Below are 24676 nucleotides of genomic sequence, written 5' to 3'. Positions count from 1 at the left end.
TGTAGTGCACTACTTTTGACCAGAGCCCTATGGCACCCTATTCCCTATGTAGTCCACTACTTTAGACCAGAGCCCTTTATATAGAGAATAGGGTGCCATTTGGGATGGGCCCTCAGCCCGGGTCACATCTGGTGGATGGCTGGGGGCTGGAGTGACTGTATGCCACCTACCTAGACGTCTGTCCAGCATAAAGAGAGTGTTGAGGGGGATGGAAGGAGAAAGGGAGGTAGAGAGAGAGAGAGAGAGAGATAAAGAAAGAAACAGAGAGAGGGAGTGATAGAGAAAGAGAGAGAGATACAGAGGGAGAGAGATACAGAGAGAGAGAGATACAGAGAGAGAGAGATACAGAGAGAGAGAGATACAGAGAGAGAGAGATACAGAGAGAGAGAGAGAGAGAGAGAGAGATACAGAGAGAGAGAGATAAGAGAAAGAGAACAGAGAGAGAGAGAGATACAGAGAGAGAGAGAGACAGAGGGAGAGAGATACAGAGAGAGAGAGATACAGAGAGAGAGAGAGAGAGAGAGATACAGAGAGAGAGATACAGAGAGAGAGATACAGAGAGAGAAAGGCAAAGAGAGAGTGGTGGTGAGTGGCAGATAAAGAGAGATCAGGTACTGTGGTCAGCCATTTCAGGCTTTCCATCTTACACAGATTCGGACCATTTTACAATAAGGTGTAAACTCACAGACTACTGACCTAGAGCAGGACTCAGGGATTTTTCTGCCATTGAAATCCTTGGACGGGCCGCCAAAGCGTTTTTCGGTTCACTTAAATCCAAACAGTGTAAAAATATTTATTTTTCTGGATACATAAACGATTTCAGTGTAAACCTAAATGACTAAAAACAGATATAAACTATGCAGAAAAGATAATGGATCTATATATTTTTCTATAATATAATCTTTGAGAATTAACAATCCCCAAAATATTTCTGTTTTCATTTTCATAGTTTTTCCCCCCTGTAAAGTTGCATTCATGTCTGAAATGTGCTGTATAAATAAAACTTGGATGAAAATAAAATCTCAATAGTTATTTTTTTTAAAACAATGAATTTAGCAGTATAGATTTTGTTATTATGTTTGAGCAAAGGAACACAGCATTAGCCATGGCAAAATGCATAAAATTGCAGGAAATTAGATAAAAAATTAACAACATTTTCTCTCAGCTCCATGGCAGAATATGTAGAATCGCAGGAAATTGACTTAAAACTGCAAAAATGTCTCCACGCCGCAAAGATGGGGGTCTCTAAAATGTACTCCAAAATTGCCAACCATGACCCCCATGCCACGCCCACCACCTGCCACGCCCCCTGCCACGCCCACCACCACTGTTCCCAGGCTGTCAGTTAACCCACTGTTCCTAGGCCATCAGTTAACCCACTGTTCCCAGGCCATCAGTTAACCCACTGTTCCTAGGCCATCAGTTAACCCACTGTTCCTAGGCCATCAGTTAACCCACTGTTCCTAGGCCATCAGTTAACCCACTGTTCCCAGGCTGTCAGTTAACCCACTGTTCCTAGGCCATCAGTTAACCCACTGTTCCCAGGCCACCATTGAAAATAAGAATTTGTTCTTAACTGACTTGCCTGGTTAAATAAAGGTAAAATAAAACAAAATTATGTGTCTGATATGACAGATTCGTTTGACATTAGTATTGTACTGTTAGACACTTACTGCACTGCTGGAGATGGAAACAAGCATTTTGCTGCACTTGCTTTAACATCTGCTAAAAATGTGCATACGACAAATGAAGTTTCATTTGAATTGAACTGACTTGATCAAGTACAATGAACAAGAGGAGGAGCACATCTTCGGCAATAGATGTCTGACGAGACTTAATAACGTCTCTAATATGATGAAGAAGTTATGAATTTAACTGCATCTGCAACAGAATACATGTTGACGGTAGGTAAAAGATTTTCACAATATAATTAATGTGGCGGCAGGTCTCCTAGTTGCGTTGGGTCAGTAACTGAGAGGTTGATGGTTCGAATCCCCAAGCCGACTAGGCGAAAAATCTGTCGATGTGCCTTTGAGCAAAGGACTTAACCTTAATTGCTCCTGTAAGTTGCTCTGGATAGGAGTGTCTGCTAAAATATAAATGCTGTAACAAGTAGAACTTGCATAGAGGGATAGAGACTGTTGAGACCTTACTGTTGAGACCTGAGACGAGACACGAACCAACTGGGTTTTTCTGCTGTTGAGACCTGAGATGAGACGCAAACCAACAGGGTTTTTCTGCTGTTGAGACCTGAGACGAGACGCAAACCAACAGGGTTTTTCTGCTGTTGAGACCTGAGACGAGACACGAACCAACTGGGTTTTTCTGCAGTTGAGATCTGAGATGAGACGCAAACCAACAGGGTTTTTCTGTTGTTGAGATCTGAGACGAGACGCAAACCAACAAGGTGTTTCTGCTGTTGAGACCTGAGACGAGATGCGAACCAACAGGGTTTTTCTGCTGTTGAGACCTGAGACGAGATGCGAACCAACTGGGTTTTTCTGCTGTTGAGATCTGAGATGAGACGCGAACCAACTGGGTTTTTCTGCTGTTGAGATCTGAGATGAGACGCGAACCAACAGGGTTTTTCTGCTGTTGAGATCTGAGATGAGACGCGAACCAACAGGGTTTTTCTGCTGTTGAGATCTGAGACGAGACGCAAACCAACAAGGTGTTTCTGCTGTTGAGACCTGAGACGAGACGCGAACCAACAGGGTTTTTCTGCTGTTGAGACCTGAGACGAGATGCGAACCAACTGGGTTTTTCTGCTGTTGAGATCTGAGATGAGACGCGAACCAACTGGGTTTTTCTGCTGTTGAGATCTGAGATGAGACGCGAACCAACAGGGTTTTTCTGCTGTTGAGATCTGAGATGAGACGCGAACCAACAGGGTTTTTCTGCTGTTGAGACCTGAGATGAGACGTGAACCAACTGGGTTTTTCTGCTGTTGAGATCTGAGATGAGACGCGAACCAACTGGGTTTTTCTGCTGTTGAGATCTGAGATGAGACGCGAACCAACAGGGTTTTTCTGCTGTTGAGACCTGAGACGAGATGCGAACCAACTGGGTTTTTCTGCTGTTGAGATCTGAGATGAGACGCGAACCAACAGGGTTTTTCTGCTGTTGAGACCTGAGACGAGATGCGAACCAACTGGGTTTTTCTGCTGTTGAGATCTGAGATGAGACGCGAACCAACAGGGTTTTTCTGCTGTTGAGATCTGAGATGAGACGCGAACCAACTGGGTTTTTCTGTTGTTGAGATCTGAGATGAGACGCGAACCAACAGGGTTTTTCTGCCAATAATATTCCTGTTGTCCATTAATAGCACAAACTTGACTAACAATGTATTGGCTAGATTTAGGCTAACTATGTCAAACAGTTACTTATAATGAATCCAATGCTTGTTCCAAATGGTACATATGCCTCTCCAAATATTCAGTGTTCATTAGACAAAGAGAATAATGTAACGCTGAAGTAAAGGCAACAATTTAAAAGATATGTGTGAATGGAGCGTCAGCAGCAGCATTTACATGGTAATGAAGCTACTATCGTCCCCGGGTCCAAATCTCAGCAGATCCTATTTCAGTCCTCTCCATTGATTAATGAAGGAAATTATTTGGCTTGAGAGTTACTTCACGGCTCAAGCCGTTGTACCTACTGTGGGAATGTTGCTAATTCAAGACGGGAACTCTCTGTCTAGCAGCAGGCATTGTGATGCGATCAGACTTTTAATCATAATGCCCAATCAAATTGATCTTCTTAGGGGAATTTGAGAATGAAAAGACAGACAGAGAAGAAGAAAGAACTCATTACTCCAAAAATAACAAAAAGACTACAAAAAGTTAAAATAGCAGTCTAGTTCCTAGTTATAGATCAGCTATATATATAAAAAAACATGTTTTAACCTTTATTTAACTATGCTAGTCAGTTAAGAACAAAATCTTATTTACAATGACGGCCAACACCGGCCAAACCCCCGACGACACTGGGCCAGTTGTGCGCCACCCTATGGGACTCCCAATAATCACGGCCGGTTGTGATACAGGGAAACACTGCCAAAGTAAAATGAGTTTGGTAAGTATTAGGAAAGAGAGAAGCAGACAGTCACCATTTCCTTCAGCAGTGATGAGTCCCTGGAGGACTGCGTAACCAAAACCCACATTGTACCAATGCCATGATGAGAGCCTGATCAATGAATACTCAGGAAGTCACTTCTCATCCAAACTGGATCAAATTATGAAGGAAGCCTGGATATTCTGTGGCTACAGGTGAAAAACTGAGACATGACACCTGGGCATGGATCAACACCTGTCTACAATAACACAGGTACACCTGGGCATGGATCAACACCTGTCTACAATAACACAGGTACATCTGGGCATGGATCAACACCTGTCTACAATAACACAGGTACACCTGGGCATGGATCAACACCTGTCTACAATAACACAGGTACACCTGGGCATGGATCAACACCTGTCTACAACAACACAGGTACACCTGGGCATGGATCAACACCTGTCTACAATAACACAGGTACACCTGGGCATGGATCAACACCTGTCTACAATAACACAGGTACACCTGGGCATGGGTCAACACCTGTCTACAATAACACAGGTACACCTGGGCATGGATCAACACCTGTCTACAATAACACAGGTACACCTGGGCATGGATCAACACCTGTCTACAATAACACAGGTACACCTGGGCATGGATCAACACCTGTCTACAATAACACAGGTACACCTGGGCATGGATCAACACCTGTCTACAATAACACAGGTACACCTGGGCATGGATCAACACCTGTCTACAATAACACAGGTACACCTGGGCATGGATCAACACCTGTCTACAATAACACAGGTACACCTGGGCATGGATCAACACCTGTCTACAATAACACAGGTACACCTGGGCATGGATCAACACCTGTCTACAATAACACAGGTACACCTGGGCATGGATCAACACCTGTCTACAATAACACAGGTACACCTGGGCATGGATCAACACCTGTCTACAATAACACAGGTACACCTGGGCATGGATCAACACCTGTCGACAACAACACAGGTACATCTGGGCATGGGACAACACTTGTCTACAATAACACAGGTACATCTGGGCATGGGTCAACACCTGTCTACAACAACACAGGTACATCTGGGCATGGGACAACACCTGTCTACAATAACACAGGTACACCTGGGCATGGATCAACACCTGTCTACAATAACACAGGTACACCTGGGCATGGATCAACACCTGTCTACAATAACACAGGTACACCTGGGCATGGATCAACACCTGTCTACAATAACACAGGTACATCTGGGCATGGATCAACACCTGTCTACAATAACACAGGTACACCTGGGCATGGATCAACACCTGTCTACAACAACACAGGTACACCTGGGCATGGGTCAACACCTGTCTACAATAACACAGGTACACCTGGGCATGGGTCAACACCTGTCTACAATAACACAGGTACACCTGGGCATGGATCAACACCTGTCTACAATAACACAGGTACACCTGGGCATGGGTCAACACCTGTCTACAATAACACAGGTACACCTGGGCATGGATCAACACCTGTCTACAATAACACAGGTACATCTGGGCATGGATCAACACCTGTCTACAACAACACAGGTACACCTGGGCATGGATCAACACCTGTCTACAACAACACAGGTACACCTGGGCATGGGTCAACACCTGTCTACAATAACACAGGTACACCTGGGCATGGGTCAACACCTGTCTACAATAACACAGGTACACCTGGGCATGGATCAACACCTGTCTACAATAACACAGGTACACCTGGGCATGGGTCAACACCTGTCTACAATAACACAGGTACACCTGGGCATGGATCAACACCTGTCTACAACAACACAGGTACACCTGGGCATGGGTCAACACCTGTCTACAACAACACAGGTACACCTGGGCATGGGTCAACACCTGTCTACAATAACACAGGTACACCTGGGCATGGATCATGGGTCAACACCTGTCTACAACAACACAGGTACACCTGGGCATGGGTCAACACCTGTCTACAACAACACAGGTACACCTGGGCATGGGTCAACACCTGTCTACAATAACACAGGTACACCTGGGCATGGGTCAACACCTGTCTACAATAACACAGGTACACCTGGGCATGGGTCAACACCTGTCTACAACAACACAGGCACACCTGGGCATGGGTCAACACCTGTCTACAATAACACAGGTACACCTGGGCATGGGTCAACACCTGTCTACAATAACACAGGTACACCTGGGCATGGGACAACACCTGTCTACAATAACACAAGTACACCTGGGCATGGGTCAACACCTGTCTACAATAACACAGGTACACCTGGGCATGGATCAACACCTGTTTACAATAACACAGGTACACCTGGGCATGGATCAACACCTGTCTACAACAACACAGGTACATCTGGGCATGGATCAACACCTGTCTACAACAACACAGGTACACCTGGGCATGGGTCAACACCTGTCTACAATAACACAGGTACACCTGGCCCCATGCACACAACAATGGTTTATCCCAAACTTTAAGGTTAAGTTTCCAAACATGAAGCTGGAAGCAGAGAACAGAGATAGGGAATAGACAGATATAAGGGAGGGAATAGACAGATATAGGGGAGGAAATTAACACAGGTATTTGAGTCCAGGTGAGTGCAATGAATCAAGGGGAGCAGGTGTGCGTAATAATGGTGGCAGGAGTGCGTAATGCCAGGGAGCCTGGCGCCCGAGGGAGAGCGGGAGCAGGCATGACACAAATCATGTAAGCATGCGCTTTAATCTGGGTCCAGAAACTGGCCCTAAGGACCCACTTATAATTCTTCCCAACCCTGAGCATGGACCATCAGCACCGCAGAGGCATGCATGCACCTGGCCCAGACCCACCTGGCCCAGACCCATCTGGCTCCAGACCTGCAGTTTAAATCCTCTCATTTCCTTTCCAGAGACAACAGGATGATGGAGCTCTGGAGAGTCTAACAATAGTATTTTAATTGGGACAGGTGGCACTACCAACCAACCACCTCTGGGACAGGTGGCACTGCTAACCACCCACCTCTGGGATTCGGTGCCACTGCTAACCACCCACCTCTGGGATTAGGTGCCACTGCTAACCACCCACCTCTGGGATTAGGTGCTACTGCTAACCACCCACCTCGGGGATTAGGTGCTAACCACCCAAATCTGGGATAGGTGCCACTGCTAACCACCCACCTCTGGGATTAGGTGCCACTGCTAACCACACACATCTGGGATAAGTGCCACTGCTAACCACCCACCTCTGGGATTAGGTGCCACTGCTAACCACCCACCTCGGGGATTAGGTGCTAACCACACACATCTGGGATAAGTGCCACTGCTAACCACCCACCTCGGGGATTAGGTGCCACTGCTAACCACACACATCTGGGATAAGTGCCACTGCTAAGCATCCACCTCTGGGATTAGGTGCCACTGCTAACCACCCACCTCGGGGATTAGGTGCTAACCACACAAATCTGGGATAGGTGCCACTGCTAACCACCCACCTCGGGGATTAGGTGCTATCCACCCAAATCTGGGATAGGTGCCACTGCTAACCACCCACCTCTGGGATTAGGTGCCACTGCTAACCACACACATCTGGGATAAGTGCCACTGCTAACCACCCACCTCGGGAATTAGGTGCTAACCACACAAATCTGGGATAGGTGCCACTGCTAACCACCCACCTCAGGGATTAGGTGCTAACCACACAAATCTGGGATAGGTGCCACTGCTAACCAACCACCTCGGGGATTAGGTGCCACTGCTAACCACCCACCTCTGGGATTAGGTGCCACCGCTAACCACCCACCTCGGGGATAGGTGCCACCGCTAACCACCCACCTCGGGGATAGGTGCCACCGCTAACCACCCACCTCGGGGATAGGTGCCACCGCTAAGCACCCACCTCGGGGATAGGTGCCACCGCTAACCACCCACCTCTACTACCCCAAATATTTTTTGATGTTCTCTCACCAGCGCTTTAGCACTATAGATTTCCCAAAGCCATACAATCAGCTTTTTGTGGACGAAGTTGTCTGAGGTATAAAAGTATTCAACTTTGTAATGAATTTGAACAGCAACAGTGCCAACAAACTCTTCAAACACTGGACAACATTTAAATAAGCATTTAGCTACACTCGCAATAACATCTGCTAACCATGTGTATGTGACCAATAAAATTTGATTTGATTTGAAACACTGGGCAACATTTAGCAGAACTGTGCATTTGGTGAAAAACCCAGGGGATATTTGCACATTTGTTTTGCGCTCGCTCAATACAGCCTAAAAAGTGAATCACCAACATACAGCAATGGCATCAAACAACAGAATTTCTAGTCCTGCTCCGACACATATCCTCTTGTTATTCTGCCTCCAGCTTGACTATATCTCTATACCGCCTCAAACTTTGCGGTAGCAAGCCGTTGACTTCGAAATACTAGCTCATCCCTATAAAAATGGTGCTAAAATGCTGCTGGTCTTTTGCTAGCTGCCCAGCTGACGCAATGACCCATGGTGTAGTGTGTTGTGGTGTGGGCAGGAGCCAGCAAGCAGGGAACGCATGTACAGCGTGTATGCATGGGCTGAGGAAGCATCAGCTTTTAAAGAGGCTAAATTTAAGTTCTCCTTTGGAATGCAGAAGGCTTCCAGAACAACATCAACTCCAAATAAGCACTCTGCTGCTGCTACTGCTTCTGCATGGGGGCATGGGACAAGGCTAGGGTCTGGGGAAGCGTCCTCTCTGGATTTAAAAGGGTTGACTACCTACACAGTTCTGCACATCACCTCTTGAGTTAATGACAAGTATGACATCACAGCCACAAAGTTTTGAAAACTCCTTCAAACTACAAGGGCTCTTTAATAACACTGGACTACAAAATATAGATCCAAGCCTTCGAACTTCTGACTTCGCAATCACACTTTGGAACTGATATTATGGAACAACAAGTCCAATTTCATACACCTGCTTCAAATTCTTTCATCGTGTTGCTTTCTAATTTGATCATTATTTTTTTGCTGAGAATTTTAATGCACAGCAGGAAATGCAAACTTGTTGTGCATTCAAGGTTAAAAAGGCTCCTAAAGATTGTAATTTCCATTAAAAAAAGATTTGATTTGCCCTAACATTTTTTTGTTGATCAAACCCTACAAAAATCTCCATTAAAGATAATCAAAATAATAATTCACATTTCCTGTTGCTGCAGGAATATTTTCCTGCTGGAGCAAACTGGCATAAATTAAGATCCTACATCTGTAGCCATCGACCTAAATTCTCTATCAGATCAATAATAAGGCCTAGGCTAGCCTATACATCAACTCAACCACTGCCACTACTGCAGAAAAGTCTCTGTTCATGCCAACTTAAATACGCCGATTGGCACATTTTGTTTTTCTGTTGCTCATTAGAAAACGAGATTTGAGTCTTGGAGGTATGTTTCCAGTCCGATGCCGTGTTTGGTTAATGTTTGTCCCCCATGAGACACCGTACACGTGGAAGACTATTTCAATTCATCAAAATGCCCGGAATGATACTAATTCAAGAAATTTGTAATTCATTTTTACGTTTTTGCTGATGATTGATTCAGTTGTGCAATTTTACATCTAACTATGGTGTTTGGTGCAGTATTTCTCAAGTTAAAAAATTTGCAACGTGCTTTCAGAGTGTATGTGTGTGTGCGTGTGTGGCGTCAGTATACATGTGGGCACGTATTGTGTGTGTGTGTGTGTGTGTGTGTGTGTGTGTGTGTGTGTGCTTGGCGTCAGTATGCATGTGGGCGCGTATGTAGTGTGTGTGTTAAGGTGTCTGTGTAAGAGTAAGGGTAAAATAAACCATATTAATCTGTGAGTGTGTGGGTAGGGTCTAGTGTGTGTGGGCCTTCCTCTGACACCACCTGGTATACAGGTCCTGGATGGCAGGAAGCTTGGCCCCAGTGAAGTACTGGGCCGTACTCACCACCCTCTGTAGCGCTTTGCATTTGGGTGCCTTGCAGTTGCAATACCAAGCGGTGATGCAGCGAGTCAAGATGCTCTCAATGGTGCAGCTGTAGAACTTTATGCGGATCTGAGGACCCGTGCCCCAAAAAAATTCTGCCTCCTGAGGGGGAAGAGGCGCTGTCTTGCCCTCTTCACAACTGGGTGGGTGTGTGTGGACCATGTTAATTCCTCAGGGATATGGACACGGAGGGACTTGAAGCTCTCGACCCGCTCCACTGCAGCCACATTGATGTGAATTGGGGCGTGAGCGCCGCTCTGTTTCCTGTAGTCCACGATCTTCTCCTTTGCCTTGCTGACGTTGAGGGAAAGGTTGTTGTCCTGGCACCACACTACCAGGTCTCTGAACTCCTCCCTATAGGCTGCCTCGTCGCCGCCTGTGGTCAGTCTTACCAACGCTGTGTCGTAAGCAAACTTAATGATGGTGTTGAAGTTATGCGCCGTCACACAGTCATAGCTGAACAGGGAGTAGAGGAGGGGACTAAGCACACACCCCTGAGGGGCCCCCGTGTTGAGGCTCACTACCCGGGGGTGCCTCGTCAGGAAGTCAGGATTCAGTTGCAGAGGTAGTTGTTCTGTTCCAGGGTGCTGAGCGTGGTAATAATCTTGGAGGGGACTATGGTGTTGAATGCTGAGCCTTAGTCAATGAACATCATTCTTTACCTTGGCGTTCTTGGGCACAGGGACTATGGTGGTCTGCTTGAAACAAGTTGGTATTACAGAGCGGGTCAGGGATAGGTTATAAATGTCAGTGGAGACACTTGCCAGCTGGTCAGCGCATGCTCTGAGTATATGTCCTGGTATTCCTTCTAGCCCCGCGGCCTTGTGAATATGAACCTATTTAAAGGTCTTACTCACATCAGCTACGGAGGGCAAGATCACACAGTCGTCCGGGAACAGCTGGTGTTCTCATGCATGGTTCAGTGTTGTTTGCATAGAAGCAAGAATTGAAGGCCTTTAGCTCGTCTGGTAGACTTATGTTGCTGGGCAGCTCATGGCTGGGTTTTCCTTTGTAATCTATGATAGTTTGCAAGCCCTGCCACATCTGTCGAATGTCAGAGCTGACGTAGTAGGATTCAATCTTAGTCCTGTATTGACGTCTTGCCTGTTTGATGGGTTGTCGGAGGTCATAACGGGATTTCTTATAAGCATCGAGATTACTGTCCCGCTTCATGAAACCGGCAGCTCGAGCCAATAGCTCAGTAGGAACGTTGTCTGTAATCCATAGATTCTGGTTAGGGTATGTACATATGGTCACTGTGGGGATGAGTCATCTAAGCACTTATTAATGAAGCCGGTGACTGATGTGGTAATCTCCTCCATGTTATCGGATCGATCCCAGAACATATTCCAGTCTGTACTCGCAAAACAGTCCTGTTCCTTAGCATCCACTTTATCGGACCACTTCTGTATTGAGTGTGTCACTGGTATTTCCTGTTTGACTTTTTGCTGTAAGCAGGAAGCCAGAGGATAGAGTTATATTCTGATTTGCAAAAAAGGAGGGTGAGGGAGAGCTTTATATGCTTGTCTGTGTGTGGAGTAAAGGTGATCTAGAGTTTTTTCGCCTCTAGTTGCATAGGTGACATGCTGGTAAAAATTACGTAAAACTGATTTAATTTTCCCTGCATTAAAATCACTGACTACAAGAAACGCAACCTCTGAATGTGCATTGTCTTGTTTGCATATGGCCCTATACAGCTTGTTGAGTGTGGTCCTAGTGCCAGCATCCATTTGTGGTGGTAATTAGACAGCTACAAACAATATAGATGAAAACTCTCTTGGTAGATAGTATGGTGTGCAGCTTATCATGAGGTATTTTAACTCAGACTCAGCAACAAAAATAAATAAACAGATACTTCTGTGCACAAACTGAAAAAAAAATGACTTATTGTGGAACAGTGGTTGAATCATCTATAACATCTCTTCCGACGTGCAGAAATTAAGTTATACTCATTTATCTAATTATGAAGGTCAATGAATTACATATAAATCAGATCCTAACACATTTACAATCAGTGCTTTAATTAATGCTAAGGAGCGTGTTTTTTGCATCGACTGACTACCGATAATCTCTCATGACAGCCTGATTAGACTATTGATGTCATGTGTGCTTGGGGCCTGTGAAACTCCCTGGAATATGGCTGTTTTCGCTAGATAATCAGGATGCCATTGAGTGGTGTGAGTGTCAGGGGAATCTGAGAGCCATCAGGATCAGCATATCACAGGCCTGTTAAACACTGTATGTCGTTAAATACTGGTGACCGACCTGTGACCTGTCAAACAGCCACCTCTAGGTCTTCTCTCTATCGTAACATACTGTATGGATGGATCAACTACACATCTGTCTTCTCCTCTGGTAAAGGATCAACTACACATCTGTCTTCTCCTCTGGTAAAGGATCAACTACACATCTGTCTTCTCCTCTGGTTATGGATCAACTACACATCTGTCTTCTCCTCTGGTAAAGGATCAACTACACATCTGTCTTCTCCTCTGGTAAAGGATCAACTACACATCTGTCTTCTCCTCTGGTTATGGATCAACTACACATCTGTCTTCTCTACTCTGGTTATGGATCAACTACACATCAGTCTTCTCTAATCTGGTTATGGATCAACTACACATCTGTCTTCTCTACTCTGGTAAAGGATCAACTACACATCTGTCTTCTCTTCTCTGGTTATGGATCAACTACACATCTGTCTTCTCTACTCTGGTTATGGATCAACTACACATCGGTCTTCTCTACTCTGGTAAAGGATCAACTACACATCTGTCTTCTCTACTCTGGTTATGGATCAACTACACATCTGTCTTCTCTACTCTGGTTATGGATCAACTACACATCGGTCTTCTCTAATCTGGTTATGGATCAACTACACATCTGTCTTCTCTACTCTGGTTATGGATCAACTACACATCTGTCTTCTCTACTCTGGTTATGGATCAACTACACATCGGTCTTCTCTAATCTGGTTATGGATCAACTACACATCTGTCTTCTCTACTCTGGTAAAGGATCAACTACACATCTGTCTTCTCTACTCTGGTTATGGATCAACTACACATCTGTCTTCTCTACTCTGGTAAAGGATCAACTACACATCTGTCTTCTCTTCTTATGGATCAACTACACATCTGTCTTCTCCTCTGGTAAAGGATCAACTACACATCTGTCTTCTCCTCTGGTTATGGATCAACTACACATCTGTCTTCTCTACTCTGGTAAAGGATCAACTACACATCTGTCTTCTCTTCTTATGGATCAACTACACATCTGTCTTCTCCTCTGGTAAAGGATCAACTACACATCTGTCTTCTCCTCTGGTTATGGATCAACTACACATCTGTCTTCTCTTCTCTGGTTATGGATCAACTACACATCTGTCTTCTCTTCTCTGGTAAAGGATCAACCATCAACCATCAAAGTTTGATCTGGTGACACACACACCAGCCTGTTGGATCTTTCTAACTCTATGGAAGTGTGTTATCCTCCATTGTATGACGCTGGACAGTTTATCAGCACAGCATGTCTAAGGTATCACAAAATATCACACTCCAAGAGATATGTCAGGACTAACCTATATGTCAATGGCGAACCAACTGTGATGGATGGTTATTCACACCAGGCCAACATACATACTGTACATCGTATCGTTTACAAAGATAAATGCCTTGTAGTCCCACATGAACCCTATGTAGCATAGTGTAAGTAATCTTCATCGAACCACTAAAATAGCTCTAAAATAGCAGAGCCATGCTTGGGGTTATCTTACTTGTGAACAGAACTTATTAAAACACCTCTCCCTGAGTCAAAGCAAAGCACAAAGGTTAAAATAGTTTTAGCTTTTATTTTGATGATTACATCAACAGTAGCCTTTTCACAAGCAACTTACAACCCACACACAGACAGAAAGCCAGAGGAAAATAAAAGAAACATTATGTTCTTTAAGTTTAGTCCATACATCATTGTCATTATAGAGGGAAACAGATGTGACAAGACAACCATATTCCAAACTCAATTATACTGGAATGATTGCGCAAAAATCACTACTTTTATTCTGCATTTTTTTAAATACAATTATGTAGGCCTAATTTAAATGTGCCATTGCACCTGCAGCTGGGACTTTGATTTAAATTCCAATGTGCCTCGAGCTCTGGCGACAGGTGCTCTGAGAGCCAATATGCCGCTCGCTCACTGCACAGTAGCCCATAGCGTGCACCATACACCTAGGTCAACTTCCCAACAAGGGCAGAATCTCATGAATTATATAAAACACCCAAAATAAAACTGCACCTATTTTATTTGAAGTCAGAGCAGTTTTCATATCCTGATTTTGCATTAGTCCAGGTATTCAAGCAAATTATAGACTCTCTATCCAGCAGTGACACCAGTTGTTGCCATTTAAAGCCATATCCAAGAACATTTCCTTTCAAGACACACGCCCCCTAACAAAAAAACCCCGCTTTGGTTATGCATAAAAAGTAAGCAAATAATGTAGCTACTTACAGTTCGTAAGAACTGGATGTCATCCTCTCCTTCTCCGCCCTCAGCCATGGCTGTGAAGGAGCCTGTTTAGACTATGAAAGCCACCACTGACTGGAGATGCAGTAGGCTAGACAGAAACGCGATGCTGTAGCTCTCCTGCTGATATTAGCATGGAGCTAATTCCACAACCATATAGGGCAGACCGGGCATGCCCCCCCCCCCCCCGCGTCCACTGCACACCTCACCGCGGATTGTCACTCAATGCCTACCCACCCCGGACTGTGTGCTCCCTGCGGCTGCCAATGTCAGCAGTACGCTGAGTGAGCTATGGTGGGTGCGAGAGGAGACGAGACGAGCACCCCTCGGCAAGCGGACGAGGCTATTGCTATTTAATGATTCCGAATGAAATGACAAAGTCTGTCACCATCACTCTGCCAGGCGTGTTTAAAAAGCAGGAGTCAGTCGTTTTATGTTAATAATAATAATAATGAGTCAGAACGGAGAATTGAATAACAATAATTGTGTTGAATTCAAAGTTAGATTGTAGGGGTACCTCTCTCTTTCCCGCCAGCTACAATATAAAAGTGTATACAATTTTACTACATTGATTTCTTGAAAACAATGATAACACTCGTATTCTTCTCAATTGAAAATGGATTACTCTTGTCTGCAAGGATGACTGTCCTCTCTTCAAAAAATATGATTCTCTTTTGTTTGGGTGCATCGCTACATTTTTTTTTAAAGAAACGTAACGCAATGTGCGTACACAGCCTTGGCATAGCCTACCTACCCAAACACAGGACCCCAGGCTACATTGTAGGAAATTAATTAGCCCTATCTGGTTGACAAAATGCTGCCTGCTTAGCCGTTTTCCTCATGTCCAGGTGTTGTAGTTACAATACTAACAACCATGAATTAAATTTATAGGATTAAGTCATCAGGGATGGGCAACTGGCTGGCCAATTTGAAAAAACATTTTTTTTAATAAATATATATATTTTTAAATATATATATTTTTTAACTCAGTCGTGGCTCAACATACTGTTGAGAGTTAGACTAATATAATACATCAACTGCAATTCCCAAATGTGGTTGTGCATAGCCGTCACTAAATTAGCCCATGTCAGCAAATTGTTTTTAGATTGGTAAATGAGTCTAGCAGCCAGCAATCTAAATGTGTGGTAAACATGATCAAATTACTGACTGGGGTGGGGCCCATTGATTATCAGTTATCATATTGAAAACGGCAAAACATTTGCCTCCACCATATAGCAAAATGTGTATAATTGCAAGTAATTAGCTGTCGGTATGCTGAGTTCTGTTTTTGTGTGTGTGGCCCTGCCCCTCATCAAAGATGCTGATCCCTGAAGTAGCCTAACATAAAGTAGTCCTAAATGAGACTTATTTAGAAACTATGTAGCGGCTACATTAGCTGAAGGATTCCATTTGGTTAGTCAACTCCAACTTTGAACTCTCTCTTTGCCAACATGTGCACGACCACATGCTTGCACTGCCTTAATCACACTTGAAGAAATGTATGAAAAGTGTCCGTCTACAGATTATGACGTGATAGCAGGCACATACGAGTTTTGTTGTTGAAGTCACTGCTGACATCTAGTGGAGTCCACTTAGTGGACCATTCGTTGTAATTTTAATGGGTTGAAAAACAAAGTCACAACAAATAGATAGCACTTTATTATTTTTTAAACCAACGTTTATTCGTTTTGTCAATCTAACTCTTATTTTCTACAGGCTTTAGCAGTAGTTAGTCCATAATTCTTGTAGATGGCGCTGTTACGCTATAGTAGTGGGGGAAGCAACAAGTACTGGCCAAGCGCGCACATCATTCCTCAGAATGTAGTGACAAAACTGTGTAAGTTTATCTTTATCACTAATGTTACATGCATGTAACAGCATGTTTAACATTTCTAATATTGAAAGAACATCATAACGTTTGGGAAAAGGTTTGAGGTGTTATTTTTTGTTTAAAACTGGGTGAGTGAAGAACGTGATTGAGAATGACTGTTTGCTTTATGCTCGCTGTGGTAAAAATTTAAAATTAAATATATATATTTTTCACAAGTCACATAGAGACTTTGGGTTTTTCTGAGTAACTAAATGTACATGATAACCTGAAAGTCATTGTGGTAAAATGGCGGCGCGCACGCTGCCTGTGTAAACGGCCTTTAGTGCACGTAGTGCAGGTGTAAGAGAGACTAATTCATGTTGGCTACACTGTTTTGAAGCTGAATGTAATGTTTATCCGTTTTCTACACGTGTAGCCATATTCAGTCATGACAGTTGTTTATCTTGATCTAAAAGTGTTTATATTTTGGGAATGAGGAGATATACTATATGCTACGCAAATTGTTAAAAATGCTAAATTGGCACTGACATTACCCCATTGAAGTTGACATTTAAAATGGTTAAGGTTCAGGGTAGGGTTTGGAGTTAAGGTTTAGGGTAGGGGTTAAGGTTCAGGGTAGGGTTAAGGTTTAGGGTAGGGGTTAGGGTTAAGGTTCAGGGTAGGGTTTAGGGTTAAGGTTCAGGGTAGGGTTAAGGTTAGGGTTAAGGTTAGGGTAGGGGTTAAGGTTCAGGGTAGGGTTAAGGTTTAGGGTAGGGGTTAGGGTTAAGGTTCAGGGTAGGGTTTAGGGTTAAGATTAGGGTAGGGGTTAGGGTTAAGGTTCAGGGTAGGGTTAAGGTTAGGGTAGGGGTTAAGGTTTAGGGTAGGGGTTAAGGTTCAGGGTAGGGTTTAGGGTAGGGGTTAAGGTTCAGGGTAGGGTTAAGGTTTAGGGTAGGGGTTAAGGTTTAGGGTAGGGGTTAGGGTTAAGGTTCAGGGTAGGGTTAGGGTTAAGGTTTAGGGTAGGGGTTAAGGTTCAGGGTAGGGTTTAGGGTAGGGGTTAAGGTTCAGGGTAGGGTTAAGGTTTAGGGTAGGGGTTAAGGTTTAGGGTAGGGGTTAGGGTTAAGGTTCAGGGTAGGGGTTAAGGTTCAAGGTAGGGTTAAGGTTTAGGGTAGGGGTTAAGGTTTAGGGTAAGGGTTAAGGTTCAGGGTAGGGTTTAGGGTTAAGGTTTAGGGTAGGGGTTAGGGTTAAGGTTCAGGGTAGGGTTAAGGTTCAGGGTAGGGTTTAGTGTTAGGCTTAAGGTTAGGGTAGGGCTTAGGGTTAAGGTTCAGGGTAGGAGTTAGGGTAGGGTAGGGACATCACAAGGATCCCGATAGCACTAATCATGGTGTAAGAGTGTGCGACAACACAGACTGTTAAGGTGAACTATACAGGACATTACTCTAGTCTAGTGTGTCAAGGTGAACTATACAGGACATTACTCTAGTCTAGTGTGTCAAGGTGAACTATACAGGACATTACTCTAGTCTAGTGTGTCAAGGTGAACTATACAGGACATGACTCTAGTCTAGTGTGTCAAGGTGAACTATACAGGACATGACTCTAGTGTGTTAAGGTGCATTTGCTGCTCTGCAAAGACTCTGAGTCGGCCAGCAGGAGGTCTATTTCCTCCTTCATCAACCAACCACATGACAGCTGGCTCAGGTGTCAGATTAGCCTCATATAGTGCACTCAGCGTGTGTGCGTGCGTGCGTTTTTTGTTCAGATCTGCTGACCTGAATAGTGTGGGCACACATAGATAGGTGATGTAGCTCAAATAGATGCTGGGTTTTTAGGGGTAACGGTCCAAATCGTCCCCTCATACCGTAAGAGATGAAAGTGTTTGTCGAATAGGGGATGAGAATTGGGATGAATGATTATTTAACTCGGCAAGTCAGTTAAGGACACATTCTTATTTACAAGGATGGCCTGGGAACAGTGGGTTATTAACTGCCTTGCTTGGGGGCAGAACCTGTCAGCTCAGGGATTCGATCTAGCAACCTTTTGGTTACTGGCCCTGGCTCTAACCACTAGGCTACCTGCCACCCCAAACATGCAACCTGGATACATAAAACTCTGTACAACATCAGTTGCAGGTGGTCACAGTATTTCAGTAAGCCTACCTTGTAGGTTAAATTCATTCCCCTATATGTTAATCTGTCTCCAGGTTTATTCTATTAGATAGAGAAACCCTGCACGGATTAAGGTTAAGGTATTAGCTACCCTTAAATCCCCTTTCACCGTCTGCCTGTTTATTCTGTCTGTAGCCTGTCTGCCCCATCCAATACCTGTCACACGGTTCATTGTCACTGGATTTCAGCCAAATGCTCCAATTGGAGCCGTCCCAATAGCCGGTGGACAGAGGCGATTGGTTCATGACCTGTCAGTCACAGCAGGAGGGCGAATTCTGTCGCTTGTCAAACTGAAAATGTAAATCTCAGTGCATGCTGTTATGCCAGGCTCTTTGGAATGTAAGGTCTGAGGATGCAAAAGAAAAGTGTAAGTATTTATCGATAGTTTCTATGTTAGTGTTTTTGAAAATTAACTTGGAGACATTTTAAAATGTACATTTTCATCATAGCTTTTGACACTTTTGTCGTCTTGGGGTAGCTTTAGCGTATATGTTCACTTTGATGCAGATCGTTTTTTTCTGTGCGTAATGTGTGCGTAATTATGATTTGCCCATTGGTGGTCTGTATTCAGGACTATTAGCGCAAAACTCATATCGGATTGATCCGAACATGGTAAAAGTTGAATACCATTGAAACAGTTGCATTGTAATAATAGTGCAATAACTAATTAACAGATATTGTCAGAAAATCACAATAAAAAATAAAAAATACTTTATTTTAATTTGATTTAGCTGGGGGTTTTTTTCCAAATTACAATACAATAACAAAAAAACATAGTGCATCACTACACATATATTTTCTCTGAAGAAACAAAAATAACATTATAAAGTAAAAAAAAATTAAATCACAACAATTCACTTTCAAAAGTTAAAGTACCTCAAATAAATGGAATAAAGACCAGGGGTTACAGTTGTACAAACCTATGATAGAGTTGTAAGTATACAGTGTGTTTTTTTGTTATTGACTAATTCTAGAGATTTTATTAAATATTGGTTTTCAAGTAAACAATATATTGCATTTGGGGACATATTTCAAACGTGTGTTTTTGTGTATATACAATGTACCAGAGAGAATGAAAAAATAACGACTAATTCAGTAGTTTTATTTTCATTTGAACAATAACATATTACATCTTTCATTGTAAAAACATGGGTCTTATTGATGTAATAAAAAATGTAAATACTTAACTCGCTCTAAACTAACTTCACAGAATCACACTCGTTAAAAAATGTGTATAATAGTTTCCCCTTCTTTATCACAGAAAATATGTCCTCCAAATACATGAATTTAGACAACACATTCTTGCAAGGGGATATTTTGTGCAAGATTTTAAAGTTAATTTATTTTACTTTATTTGATATTCAAAATTTGTGAAGGAGCAACCAAGCTTTCTTCCATTCAATTTCAGTAATATATGCATTCCAGAAGAATTTCCCTCTAGGAGAGATCTTGTTCTTGGAGACATTTGTTACTTTTATTTATTTCTTTTTTGGGCTATTTAAAAAATAAATGTATTGTTAGTTAAGGGCTGGTAAGTAAGCATTAACTGTATGGTCTACACCTGTTGTATTCGGCGCATGTGACAAATAACATTTAATTTGATTTGAAAAAATTATCTAATTAATGTATTCTTACATTTGTTATCCAGCAGGGGGCAACATTTCAACATACATTGTGCATCTTTTTTTATTTTTTTTATTTTACCTTTATTTTACTAGGCAAGTCAGTTAAGAACAAATTTGTTCTTAACTGACTTGCCTGGCTAAATAAATAAATTAAAAATTAAAAAGCAGCAGCTAATGGGGATCCATAATGGGGATCCATAATAAATACAAATACAAAATATGTGGGATGCTTGCATCTGAGGTCATTAGCATCTGTTCAGCCAATGGAGTCGTGATCACTGTGTTTTACAATCACCTTCTGTTACTTCATATAGGTAAGGGTCAGTTTACAAAAAAAAGTATTAAAATCCATGAGTATTGATCATAATCTTCTTGGTTTGTCATACGTTCAAATACACCCACTCAAAGTGACGCCATCTTGGCCCTGAAAAGATAACTTTATTGTCTATTGTCCGGCACAGTGTACATATCATAATACCCATAAAACCTAGCCGTAAAACCCAGTAATGGTTCCAATCATTTTTGCGTATGGGATATAAGAACTACTTCATATAAGGTCTGTGTTTTGTGTAGGCTTACCCTGGTGTGACGTTTTGATAGCCATGTAATTCTCTCTTGGATAAGGTGAGTTTTATGAATATATTCACCTCAATTTACTCCCAAAAATTCAAAATACTAAATAGCAACAGAAAAGACCTCAGCAAACACTACAACTTCCTGCAGGAAGCTCCTGCACTTCATCTCTAGCCAAGACTAAGCTACCATTCACCAACGTGGGATCAGAGATCTTTGTGCCCAACCCATGAATTTAAGTCCCCTTTCTCTGTCTTAGCTAGCCAGTGACTACACTTTAGCTAGCTAGTTAGCAGAGCAATACATTCGTAAAGTATTCAGACCCCTTCTCCCTTTTCAGCCTTATTCATCAATCTACACACAATAAACCCATAATAACACATTGAAAACATGTTTTTATAAATACCTTATTTACATAAGTATTCAGACCCTTTGCTATGAGACTCGAAATTGAGCTCAGGTGCATCCTGTTTCCATTGATCACTCTTGAAATGTTTCCACAACTTGACTGGGGTCCACCTGTGGTCAATTAAATTGATTGAACATGTTTTGGAAAGGTACACACCTGTCTATATAAGGTTCCACAGTTGACGCCAGGACAGCGGAGTCAATCACCACCTTCCGGAGACACCTGAAACCCCACCTCTTCAAGGAATACCTAGGATAGGATAAGTAATCCTTCTCACCACCCCCCTTAATGATTTAGATGCACTATTGTAAAGTGGCTGTTCCACTGGATGTCAGAAGGTGAATTCACCAATTTGTAAGTCGCTCTGGATAAGAGCGTCTGCTAAATGACTTAAATGTAAATGTAAAGTGCATGTCAGAGCAAAAACCAAGCCATGATGTTAAAGGAATTGTCTGTAGAGCTCTGAGACAGGATTATGTTGAGGCACAGATCTGGAGAAGGGTACCAAAACATTTCTGCAGCATTGAAGGTCCCCAAGAACACGGAGGCCTCCATCATTCTTAAATGGAAGACGTTTGCAACCACAAAGACTCTTCCTAAAGCTGGCTGATCGACCAAACTGAGCAATCGTTGGAGAAGGGCCTTGGTCAGGGAGGTGACCAAGAACCCGAGAACTCTGACAGAGCTCCAGAGTCCCTCTGTAGAGATGGGAAAACCTTCCAGAAGGACAACACTCAACAAATCAGGCCTTTATGGTAGAGTGGCCAGACGGAAGCCACTCCTCAGTAAAAGGCACATGACAGCCCACTTGGAGTTTGCCAAAAGGCACCTAAAGGACTCTAAGACAATGAGAAACACGATTCTCTGGTCTGATAAAACCAAGATTGCACTCTTTGGCCTGAATGCAGAGAGATCCTTGTTGAAAACCTGCTCCAGAGGGCTCAGGACCTCAAACTGGGGTGAAGTTTCACCTTCTAACAGGACAACGACTTTAAGCACACAGCCAAGACAATGCAGGAGTGGATTCAGGACAAGTCTCTCAATGTCCTTGAGTGGCCCAGCCATAGCCCAGACTTAAACCCAATAGAACATCTCTGGAGAGACCTGAAAATAGCTGTGCAGCGACATTCCCCATCCAACCTGACAGAGCTTGAGAGGATTTGCAGAGAAGAATGGGAGAAACTCCCTAAATGCAGGTGTGTCAAGCTTGTAGCATCATACCCAAAAATACTCGAGGCTGTAATCGCTGCCAATGGTGCTTCAACAAAGTTGCATTTAAAAATAAAAATACGTGTTTTTGTTTAGATTGATGAAGACAAAAAAACGATTTAATCCATTTAGAATTCTTAGCCTAGATAATTGTTAGTACAGTAGGTTGACGTTGGTGTTTATTTCAGACCTCATAGCATTTTTCAAGGATGAGCAGAAGAGCATTAAAAGGGGTGAAGACCACTAGAAGTCTGGTCATGTGGAGAAGACCACTATCAGTGTGGTCATGTGGAGAAGACCACTATCAGTGTGGTCATGTGGAGAAGACCACTATCAGTGTGGTCATGTGGAGAAGACCACTAGAAATCTGGTCATGTGGAGAAGACCACTATCAGTCTGGTCATGTGGAGAAGACCACTATCAGTCTGGTCATGTGGAGAAGACCACTATTAGTCTGGTCATATGGAGAAGCCCTCTATTAGTCTGGTCATATGGAGAAGACCACTATCAGTCTGGTCATGTGGAGAAGACCTCTATCAGTCTGGTCATATGGAGAAGACCACTATCAGTGTGGTCATGTGGAGAAGCCCTATAGAAGTCTGGTCATGTGGAGAAGACCACTATTAGTCTGGTCATGTGGAGAAGACCACTATCAGTCTGGTCATGTGGAGAAGACCACTATCAGTCTGGTCATATGGAGAAGACCACTATCAGTCTGGTCATGTGGAGAAGACCACTATTAGTCTGGTCATGTGGAGAAGACCACTATCAGTCTGGTCATGTGGAGAAGACCACTATCAGTCTGGTCATGTGGAGAAGATCACTAGAAGTCTGGTCATGTTGAGAAGACCTCTAGAAGTCTGGTCATGTGGAGAAGACCACTAGAAGTCTGGTCATGTTGAGAAGACCTCTAGAAGTCTGGTCATGTGGAGAAGACCTCTAGAAGTCTGGTCATGTGGAGAAGACCACTATCAGTCTGGTCATGTGGAGAAGACCACTATCAGTCTGGTCATGTGGAGAAGACCTCTAGAAGTCTGGTCATGTGGAGAAGACCACTAGAAGTCTGGTCATGTGGAGAAGCCCTATAGAAGTCTGGTCATGTGGAGAAGCCCTATAGAAGTCTGGTCATGTGGAGAAGACCACTATTAGTCTGGTCATGTGGAGAAATGCATCTATAGTGAGTGGTAACTTACTGGTTTGGTCAGGGCCAGCATGAGGGATAAAGTTTATCCTGTGTCGGTGAATGTAGATATTAAGTTTGAGAATCTTAGCAATACAATGTGTTCTATACATCTGTAAACACTCCACAAGCAAAGAGCCGCTTAATCAATTAAATAATCATTATCCAGATTACCCCGGATACCTGACTTCTAGAATGTTGTTACAGATAAGAATGAATCCCCAAATCTATTGCCATTCAGAATTGACTTGGTTAGAATGGCCTATTTATTGCCTTAACTCCCTTATCTTACCTCATTTGCACTCACTGTATATAGACTTTTTGTTTTCTTTTGTTCTACTGTATTATTGACTATGTTTTGTTTATTCCATGTGTAACTCTGTTGTTTTATGTGTCGAATTGCTACTCTTTATCTTGGCCAGGTGGCAGTTGTAAATGAGAACTTGTTCTCAACAAGCCTACCTGGGTAAATAAAGATGAAGTAAAAATAAATCAATAAAAGACATCCAGTCTGTATTGTAGTTTTATGACCAGAGACAAAACTTCAGAGGCACAGTATTTATTTATTTGGAGTGGTGCATGCATTCACACAGTCTTGATCTATAGGATACTTCCCAATATATGATTAATATGTCATGTGATACCGATATGTCACGTGATACCGATAATGTCAAGTGATACTGAAATGTCAAGTGATACCGATATGTCAAGTGATACCGAAATGTCAAGTGATACCGATAATGTCAAGTGATACCGAAATGTGAAGTGATACCGATATGTCAAGTGATACCGATAATGTCAAGTGATACCGATAATGTCAAGTGATACCGATAATGTCAAGTGATACCGATAATGTCAAGTGATACCGATATGTCAAGTGATACCGATAATGTCAAGTGATACCGATATGTCAAGTGATACCGATAATGTCAAGTGATACCGATAATATCAAGTGATACCGATAATGTCAAGTGATACCGATCATGTCAAATGATACCGATATGTCAAGTGATACTGATAATGTCAAGTGATACCGATAATGTCAAGTGATACCGAAATGTCAAGTGATACCGATAATGTCAAGTGATACCGAA

General features: G+C 43.0%; 1 pseudogene; it reads right to left on the bottom strand.

The window, feature by feature from the left end:
* Positions 1–14768, bottom strand: part of LOC135506227 (ryanodine receptor 3-like) — a 250423-nt pseudogene extending 235655 nt beyond the window's left edge.
* Positions 14769–24676: the final 9908 nt, after the last annotated feature.

This window comes from Oncorhynchus masou, chromosome 19, assembly GCF_036934945.1.
Source record: "Oncorhynchus masou masou isolate Uvic2021 chromosome 19, UVic_Omas_1.1, whole genome shotgun sequence".
NCBI lineage: Eukaryota > Metazoa > Chordata > Actinopteri > Salmoniformes > Salmonidae > Oncorhynchus > Oncorhynchus masou.
This window is presented reverse-complemented; position numbering and strand designations above follow the sequence as displayed.